Genomic DNA, 9,035 nt, shown 5'->3' on the forward strand with positions numbered 1-9,035 from the left:
CAATTTTAAACAGTGAGGATGTGGATTACAAGATCTTCCTCTTCAGGCCTGTTTTGCTGCAAATGTCAGAAAAGCTTTCATTCCAACTGGATTGCTCCCTTTGATGCTGTGGGACAGCTGAGATGTCCAAGTACAGCTCAACGGTGGCACTGAGAGCAAGTCTTGTGAGAGTGATACGAGGTCTGCTGTGACAGTAAAATTTAAATCTTGCTGGTGTACAGACACAGACTCTTCACATGAAATTCACAAGCCCTAACAGAGGTATTCTTACAATTCGCAGCGATGGGAATATACTCCCATTATCAATACAGCTGGACAAAAAGCAGAAGTGTGGTGCGGGATTGCTGAGAGGAATGGTAAATACTTTCTGGAGAATGTTTTGCATTTGATTTTTCATTGCAGTTCCCAAAACAGGCCTAACAATTGGAAAAGAAGACAGATCTAATTTACTTTTTATTCCTTTTGAAAATTTGGAGTTTTCCTGGGAAGTTTGATGGAGTTCGATGGATCAGTTATGTTTCTGTTTCTAATCTAACAGCAGTTGTGTGTTCTGGCTCTTGTGTAGGTGCCTATGGAAGTGTTTGTCTTAGAATCGCTAGTGGGAATGTGTTTAAAAAAAAATCCAAACGCATTATATCTCCTTTTCCTTGGAATTTAGTATACCTGTCCCTGAATATCTCCTGTTTATATTGAATTTCATCATCTAGCATTCTCTTACCCAAGTTTCTTTTTCAGACATAACCAAACCTGGGGCCAAAATCTACTTGAGAATATTCTTTCAAGTAACACGGCTTACTTATGCAATATATGTTAGATTTTTGGCTCCTTTAATGTTTATTTAGTTTTGCCAGTAAGGCTGAAAACAATTTAACAGACATTTATGAAAAATTACAAGATTTCCAAAATAGGGGAATTTGATTTAAAGGAGCACCAAAAGAACACTGAGAAGTTACATTTTATGTTATCTTCCATATGAAAAACATGCATAATTTGGAAATGTCTTCTCTTTATCTAAAAAATAAAATATTTCAAGCCAGGAAAAAGATAAAAAGATGAAAGTCACTGTGATATTTTACTTACTGTAATTTAAAGTATTAAGTACCACTGCATTTTGAAGAAAAGGAATGTTATTGGTTGATGCAGTCAAGAAATGAGAACATCTGAAATAAGGTAATATATGGACTTTAGTGACAGGATTGGAAAGAATCCATTTCTAGCTTTTACAAAAATGAAACAAACTTGGCACACAGTATCATCCTACATAAGATTTTACAAGAAAGACTGAAAGCACCTATTACAACAGAAGGGGAAAATGCATGTGAAACACTGGAGTTTTAAAGTGAAAAGAAACAGAAACCAGCAGGTAACATTTGAATAAAGCCTTCAACCATGTAGAAAGCTATCTGTCCTTTTCTGTGTATCTAATGCAAAGTATTATGTTTCAAATACATACAGGCATGACCTGCCAAGAGGATTTTGGTTTCCCTGGAGACTATCAGTTCTCTGTTGCACAGGTTGGCTTGGGGAATAAGAGCTATCTTGATAAATCAAAACCTTTCTCTTGAAGTTACTGGGTATGTCAGTGAATTTAGATCTTTGTGTTGAAGGCTGAATTTATAAAATGCAAACTTCTAAATGTTCTAATTTCCAGTTATTTCTCCTGGCATGTACTTATGATATGCATCAATTATCTTGTGAATTGGGGGAAAAAAACACCTTTATTATAATACTTTGATGGCAGTTTTATCTTCTTGTTTGTCTGAGTTATGCCAAGTCTTTGATTTTTTTTTAATCACAATTTTCAATGTATCATAAAAGACGTACATCAGATCATATTGTGGCATGTATTCAGCCACAGTTACTACTGTTGACTTCTTTCTCCTCCCTTTTCCTTAAATGTTTTGAAATCCTCTTGTCATTTTTCAGTTTGGAAACTAGGCTTCAATCAGATTTATAGTTACTAACTAGCTTGTGAGTATGGAAAAAAATCCCTAATAAAATTCATGCAACCTACTTTGTTCATCTGTGCTTGATTAAGAATAAAACCAGTAATCTCAAGGTTGTTCTCAGCTGGTTTGCATGGAAATGTGTAGATTGATGTATGAACCTTTCTGCTCTTTAACTCCTTGAAGAGTCAGCACATGCAGCGTTTTATTGACAACAAGATATAGTGATTTGGAAAGCTTAGAAATGCTACAAATTCCATTTCAGAGGAGATTTTTCTCATCTAGCGAAGTATACCATAAAATGAATAAATTCTGCATAACTTGGAACTTACTAAAGTAGACGATTTTTTTGTACTCTTCTGGGGATATTACCTATGCTTTTTACAGTTCTTTTACTGCAATCCAAGTTTTCTTATTGTAAAATTTGCAAAGAATCCACTGTTATTTCTTCATTATATGCTGCACTTCTAAAATCTGAAAGAAAAATTTGCCAGAAATGTGGAAAGAACATCAAAGTGAAGCATAAACAGAGAGAAGGAGAGGAAAGGGAAAAGGAGGGGGTTATGACAGGAAGAAGAGAGAGAGAGAGGAATATCTGTGTCTCATAATATGTATATGTATATTATTCAATACATATGTATATTGCATATGTATATGTATTAAAAAGTGTGGGAGGGAGAGAATGAGCAGATGCTGTAAACTGCAGGGTTAGCTGTGAAACTCGCTAGTGTTTGTTAGTATTGATGCTAAGAAAAATGGCGAGCACATTAGCTGGAGAGGGGTCAAAGCAAATAAGATGGGTCAGCCCTCCAAATTTTATGATGCCACCAACTTCTAAGATACCAGAAGATCTCTTCAGTAAGTTTTACTTTTTTTTTGTCTCCTTGGGTAGCTCCTCCTTCCCTCCCTTGTAAAATATTTGATTACTGGCTACTTGCAGTGAGAGGACATAACTTCCTGCACCACTGGTGGAAGTGATGGGAAGTCCTGTTTCGCTACTTCTTAAGCTGTTACAATGAACGTCATTCAGTGTTTGACTCTGGCAGCTAAAGGATTGCCATCAGGAGATTAACTTGGTCTCTAAAGGCTTTAGGGCAGGGAAGCAGTACTTTTATTGGGGTTGCAAATAGATGTGGATTAACATGCTGGCCCTTCCTGTAGTTCAGAATTAACCTCTTCTCTCCTCTGTAATTCAGTGTCATACTTGCCTTTTGGACCTTATACTGATAGGCCTGTATGAATAAAATATTGCAACTTCGAACACTTCTCCTTTTGCTTAGACATAATTGGAGTTTTCTTGGATTTGTGAAATGTACCTTATCTGTCTTTGTTGCCTCTGTGTTTGGTCTGCATCAGTTTAGGAAGTAGAACCAAGCAGGAGGAAGGGACAAATACAAAAACGTCATTTCAAAGAGCTGCTCAAGTATAGAAGGGATAGGATTTGGTTCTTCTTTCTGTGCACACCTTAAATGAGAAGTCCCTCCCCTTTTCCATCTTCTTTTGTTTCACTTATTGTACAGTCATTAACCCTTCTTGCGTCTAGTAGGTGGTCTTAATTTTGCCTGTTTTGCATAATTCTGTGCACAGGCTAATACCTGTAAGCTGTGAGAGCACATTTAAAAAGTGCTTGTCAGTTTGTTTAGGTAACTAACTTAGGTAACTTCTGTTTAGTGGGGTTTTTTTTCACTTAGTGGAGTTGATAACCTGGGTATTTCCTTTTATCTGAAATGCCAAAAATGAAACCATCCCATGTATCATCACATCATGTTTGTGGCAAACGTACCCAGTTCTTAAGATATTTATCTTATGCTTGTAAGATACAGAAATGAAACTTTGACTGGACAACAAAAAATTGTGAGACAACAAACAAAAGTGAGATCAGACAACACAATTGATTAGAAGTTGTCTAATCTCATTGCATCTGTGAGTTATGTTAGTACCTTCTTGATTTGATTAATGCACATATCTACTATTTCCTAAAGAAAAGAATGTTGGTGTATGTCTGTATATGTGTGTACGTATACCTATGCACAAATATATGTATGCATATATATACACATACCTGTGTACACATTTCTATACATACATACTTTCAAAGGGTATATATGCAGTTTCACAGTTTCTCTGTGGGTTTTTTTTTTCCCTCTCTGCCTTCTTAAGATGCAGTGCTTTGATTTTGAATATTCTTAAGTTCCATTATTACTTTTTCACTGAAGGTAAACACTAGGAGCTTATTGAATGGTCATCCTTCATTTGAAGTCCTGATTTCTCTTGCATATTCATTCTTACTTTCTTTGATGGGGACATTTATTGTATTTGCCTTGAAGATTGAAAGAAAAACCACCGAGAATGTCATTTAGCATAACCAAAAAAAGCAATGTGATATATTAACATCCAGTGTCTTGCCTCTGCTGATGGCCTGCACAGTAATGCACTCGAACTGTCTGTCTTGTCTTCGAAATTAAGGAACCTCTATATATACTTCATGGAAGCTCAAGCTGTATTAGAAAGGAAAAGAGACTATAGTACAGCTTGTATAACTACTCCAAAAGCTTGAGCTTTTAACTCATTAAGTTCTAGCATTAGTGTGTTTCAGGTAACTAAAGTGGCATGATAGTGTCAGAAGTACGATATATTTTCTGCTAGGTTAGTTGTACTGCTTTAGCATTTATTTGGTAGGTTTTAGTTCAGAAACAATTCTTGGGAATTCTTCACAAAACTCGCCAGAAATCTGTTTACTGCTTTGTGTTCTTTAAGTTACATTATTAGCGGGTTTGCCTTTATTTTAATAGGAAATACTCTGATTCTCTGATAGGTGTTTGTTGTTGTTGTTGTTGTTGTTGACAAGAAACGTTGTGGGTTGAATGAGGAAAGAATAGTTAGAGTTAAGTGAGGGTAAGGACTGCATTGCTTTGCCGCACAATTTGTGCTGCATAAAAGAGGGCTCCTTAGTGTTTGTAACAAAGAATGAAAATTTGCAATAGATGCCTTAATATTTTTTTTGTTTGAGATTGACACTGACTGGAAATAACCATGGTTTCCCAGGATCAGTCAAGAAGTATTTTGATAATATTCAAGTAACAGTTTGCTTTCTGCTCTCCAGAGTAATGAATTGGCCTTACCAAGCTTTAACAGTTGGAAAGGATGATGATCTGGATTCCTTCATCTGTTCCAAACCAACTGCTACATGTCATTGAAAACTGCCTTAAAAACTTTCTTATTTATAGTTAATTAATAGTATTTATTGCTACATCGTTAGATGAAAGTCAACACTTCACAATAGATTTTTACCCTGCACCTTCCTCCAGGTGAATTCTGATGTTCACCTGCCTCTCTGCAAGGAGCTGCGGTACCATTCGGCCCTCAGGGCTTGCACAGGTAAACCCGAGGACTTTGGCAAACAAAAAAGAGACCTGACAGGATGTTCCTTCATTTAGCAGTCAGCATTCAGCTTGCAGAAATTAGCTGGTTGGAGCGGCACTGGTTTGTTTGCGTATCCTAATTGTTGTGAGTGTGTGCCTTCTGTCACTGCAATTGTACCGTCATGTTGAAATTACAGTTCCAGTAACAGAGGTAATTCCAAAATTTCAAGTGGAGTGGAAATTCACAGAACCACTGAAAAAATGTGCTTCTTTAGCCACTGATAATGTAAAACAGTCATACATTACTTTTATTTAAACCTCTGAACATTATTCAAATGAAAAACTTGGCTGGGTTTGACATGTTCCTACAAAATATCAAACTGCATCTTCTGACAGTAACCTTTCTAGTTAAATTCTTTTTGACTGGCCCTAATGTAAAGACAATGTTTTGCTCTACTAGAACTTAGTCTACTGTAGATTTGATTACTTTCAATTAAATTAAAGTTGCTGGAAAGGAATTAATATTAAATTAAGAAATAGCAATCCTCATACTAAGGGGAGGAAGTGTGCTTGCTTTGGTGTTCTACAAAATGATCAGGGCTGTTACAAACAATCAAACATGCTTGGGAAGTGCCCTGTGTGAAAGAATGGGAGATTTTGTGGACTCGGGCCAGATTTATGCGTCTGCTCACGCATGTGCTTGGTGCTATACTTTCTTCCCACATTATTGTCTCCATTTGTTGTTGCTATTTAGTTTCCTGCCAGCAAGCATGCAATTACCACCACCTTGGTGGGATGCATGAGGCACAACAGAGCAAGCTAATACTGTTTTCCACGAGGTGGTCACTAAAGGCAGGAGGTAAATAGTCGGATCTATTATAAAGCCCTGCAGGACATCAGTGGATGGTGTGGGGTAATGACTGTATTACCATTTGACCGTAATTTCGCTTGTACCTTGTTTTCATCTTACATGCTCTTTGCTAGATCTGTTAAGGACTGCAGACGCTAACGCCTGACCACTATCCAGATTCTTTCAGGTGGTCTCCAAACTTGTTCTGGAGAGTGCAGGAGGGAGATTTGCATGCTTTAGAAGGACAGCAGCAAAAAATTCACGCTGAGTAGGGAGCTGTGTGGAAGAAATGAGCAGGAGTGACGTAAGTGTGTAGCATGCCTGAATGTTTGCTCCTTTCTAGCTCACAGGTACCACCCTGCTCAGGGGCGACTACCTGCCTTTGAGCCCACAGTGGGGAAGAGGAGAGCTGCGCTGCGGTTGTCCTTATAGTCCTTCTGTCGCCCACCTCCCTCTTCTGAGGAGGGCTCCATAAGCCCTGAGCTCTCCTGGGGAGGAGACGTGAGGACATCATCCTTTCTGTGAGTCACCTGGAGCAGCTGTAGCTTTGCAGAAGGGCCTGCAAGGTTTGCAGTGCTGGAAGGAGGAGGTATGAGGAGGAGCATGAGTGACTCCGTAGCCCACTGGGTCTGGGTGCCGTGAATGGAAGTGGCTCACAGGAATGACCATGGGCTTAGGAACAGCCTCATCCTGTGCTTTTAAAAAGAAAACAGTTATGGCTGTTTCTTGAAGGGTCTGAGCCAGCTGATGTGTGTTAGGCTTGATCAAATGACATAGACAGTGGGATCGAGTGCACCCTCAGCAAGGTTGCAGATGACACCAAGCTGAGTGGTGCAGTTGACATGCCTGAGGGACAGGGTGCCATCCAGAGGGACCTGGACAAGCTTGAGGAATGAGCCTGTGTGAGCCTCATGAGGTTCAACAAGGCCAAGTGCAGGGTCCTGTACTTGGGTCGGAGCAGCCGCCAGTATAAGTACAGACTGGGGGATGAAGGGATGGAGAGCAGCCCTGCCGAGAAGGACTTGGGGGTACAGGTCAATGAAAAAGTAGATATGAGCCAGTAATGTGCGTGGACAGCCCAGACAGCCAACCATATCCTGGTCTGCATCCAAAGCAGCGTGGCCAGCAGGTCGAGCGAAGTGATTCTGCTCCTTTACTTCACACTGGTGAGACTCCACCTGGAGCACAGGAAAGACATGGACCTGTTGGAGTGGGTCCAGAGGAGGGCCACAAGAACAATCAGAGGGATGGAACACCTCTCCTATGAGGACAGGCTGAGAGAGTTGGGGTTGTTCAGCCTGGAGAAGAGAAGACTCCGCGGAGACTGTATTGCAGCCTTCCAGTACTTAAAGGGGGCTTCTAAGAAAGATGGGGAGAAACTTTTAGCAGGGCCTGTTGCGATAGGACAAGGGGTAATGGTTTTAAACTAAAAAAAGGTAGATTTAGACTCTATATATACCTAAAGGAAGAAATTTTTCACCACCAGTGAGGGTGGTGAAACACTGGCCCAGGTTGCCCAGAGAGGTGGTAGCTGCCCCATCCCTGGAAACCTTCAAGGTCAGGTTCGTTGGGGCTCTGAGCAACCTGGCCTAGTTGAATATGTCCCTGCTCACTGGAAGGGGGTTGGACTAGATGACCTTTAAAGGTCCCTTCCAACCTAAACTGTTCTATGATTCTGTGAATCTATGAAACAGGAGTATTTGTGCTTGTGGCTACCAGGGAACTGAGTTGCTGCATCACTTAATAGTGTGGGTCTACTGAGTTTGCCAGTCTTCCTTTTTTTGTTTGAGACCCCTTTATATACCATATTTTGGGCATGTATTGGCACAAAGTGCTTTCTTCTGTACCCAGTACAGACACAGAGTGCGTACAATCTATGTACACAACACACACACACAATTTGATTTTTGGTTGCTTTAATGGAAAGGAAAAAGGCTTGTTTAATGTTTCATAATAAATTGAGGAACGTTACTTTGAAAATGCAGATGAACATGAAAACTTAATTTGAAAGGGAATGGAAACTAGTTAAGAGGAGTCCAATATTTTTGTAGAACATTTTCATGTGTAATGTGAACTGTCATTAAGGGTTCCATCAGCTCTGACTGGAATAAGAGCATAAAAAATTAATCAGGAAAACATGTTAAAAAATGAAGACCAAAAAGTCCCAACACTTAATTTGTTTTGTTAGAGTAAGCAAAATAAGTAAGCGCCTAACACAGGGTAATAGAAATTTAGAGTACAACTATATGCTTGTCCTTTTAAATAAAAGTATTAAGGATAAGCACCAAGAAACTAAGAGCTAAATTTGACTGTTTCGGCAAAGAGAAATTAAATAAATGCCATTTTAGCATTTAACATTTTATTCTTCATGGAGCATAGCTATCATTCAAGTAGAAAGAAATGAAAAAACAGTAAAGTTTCGTTTAGCTTTGTTGTAAACATAACTATCAGGAAGGGAAAATTGATGCTTATCAAATAGAATAGAGCTAAAAGCATCTGATTCTGGTGGGTATATATTATATAAGGATGTAGTGTAGTTGATGATTGTCGTTATTAGGCATGGGCTAATAGATGAATCCATGCTTTACTTTATAAAGCATAATATACCTTTGTTGCCTGAAAATGTTGGGTTATAGCATCTCAAAGGTACCCAAATCTATTGTTTTAACATAGAAAAAATTAGCCTGCTTGTTGTAGACAGTTGCTTTAACTTTCTTTTCTCTTTAATATTTGATCAGGGTACATCTACCTGATGTAGACCATATCTAGCATGGACCATAGCACAGTTGTCAGAGATCATGAGATGCTTCATTTTGAAGCTGGTTGGTGGCTATTTGATCTCTGTGGTAGCAGCCCTGGATGATCGGGAGGGAAAGA

At 39.0% G+C, this 9,035-nt stretch overlaps 1 protein-coding gene across 1 annotated transcript in view; it reads left to right on the forward strand.

Moving 5' to 3' along the window:
- Positions 1-9,035, forward strand: part of RFTN1 (raftlin, lipid raft linker 1) — an 86,538-nt gene that overhangs the window by 16,768 nt on the left and 60,735 nt on the right. The window lies entirely within an intron of this gene.

The sequence above is a fragment of the Phaethon lepturus genome, unplaced genomic scaffold (genome assembly GCF_000687285.1).
Source record: "Phaethon lepturus isolate BGI_N335 unplaced genomic scaffold, ASM68728v1 scaffold4979, whole genome shotgun sequence".
NCBI classification, from domain to species: Eukaryota; Metazoa; Chordata; class Aves; order Phaethontiformes; family Phaethontidae; genus Phaethon; species Phaethon lepturus.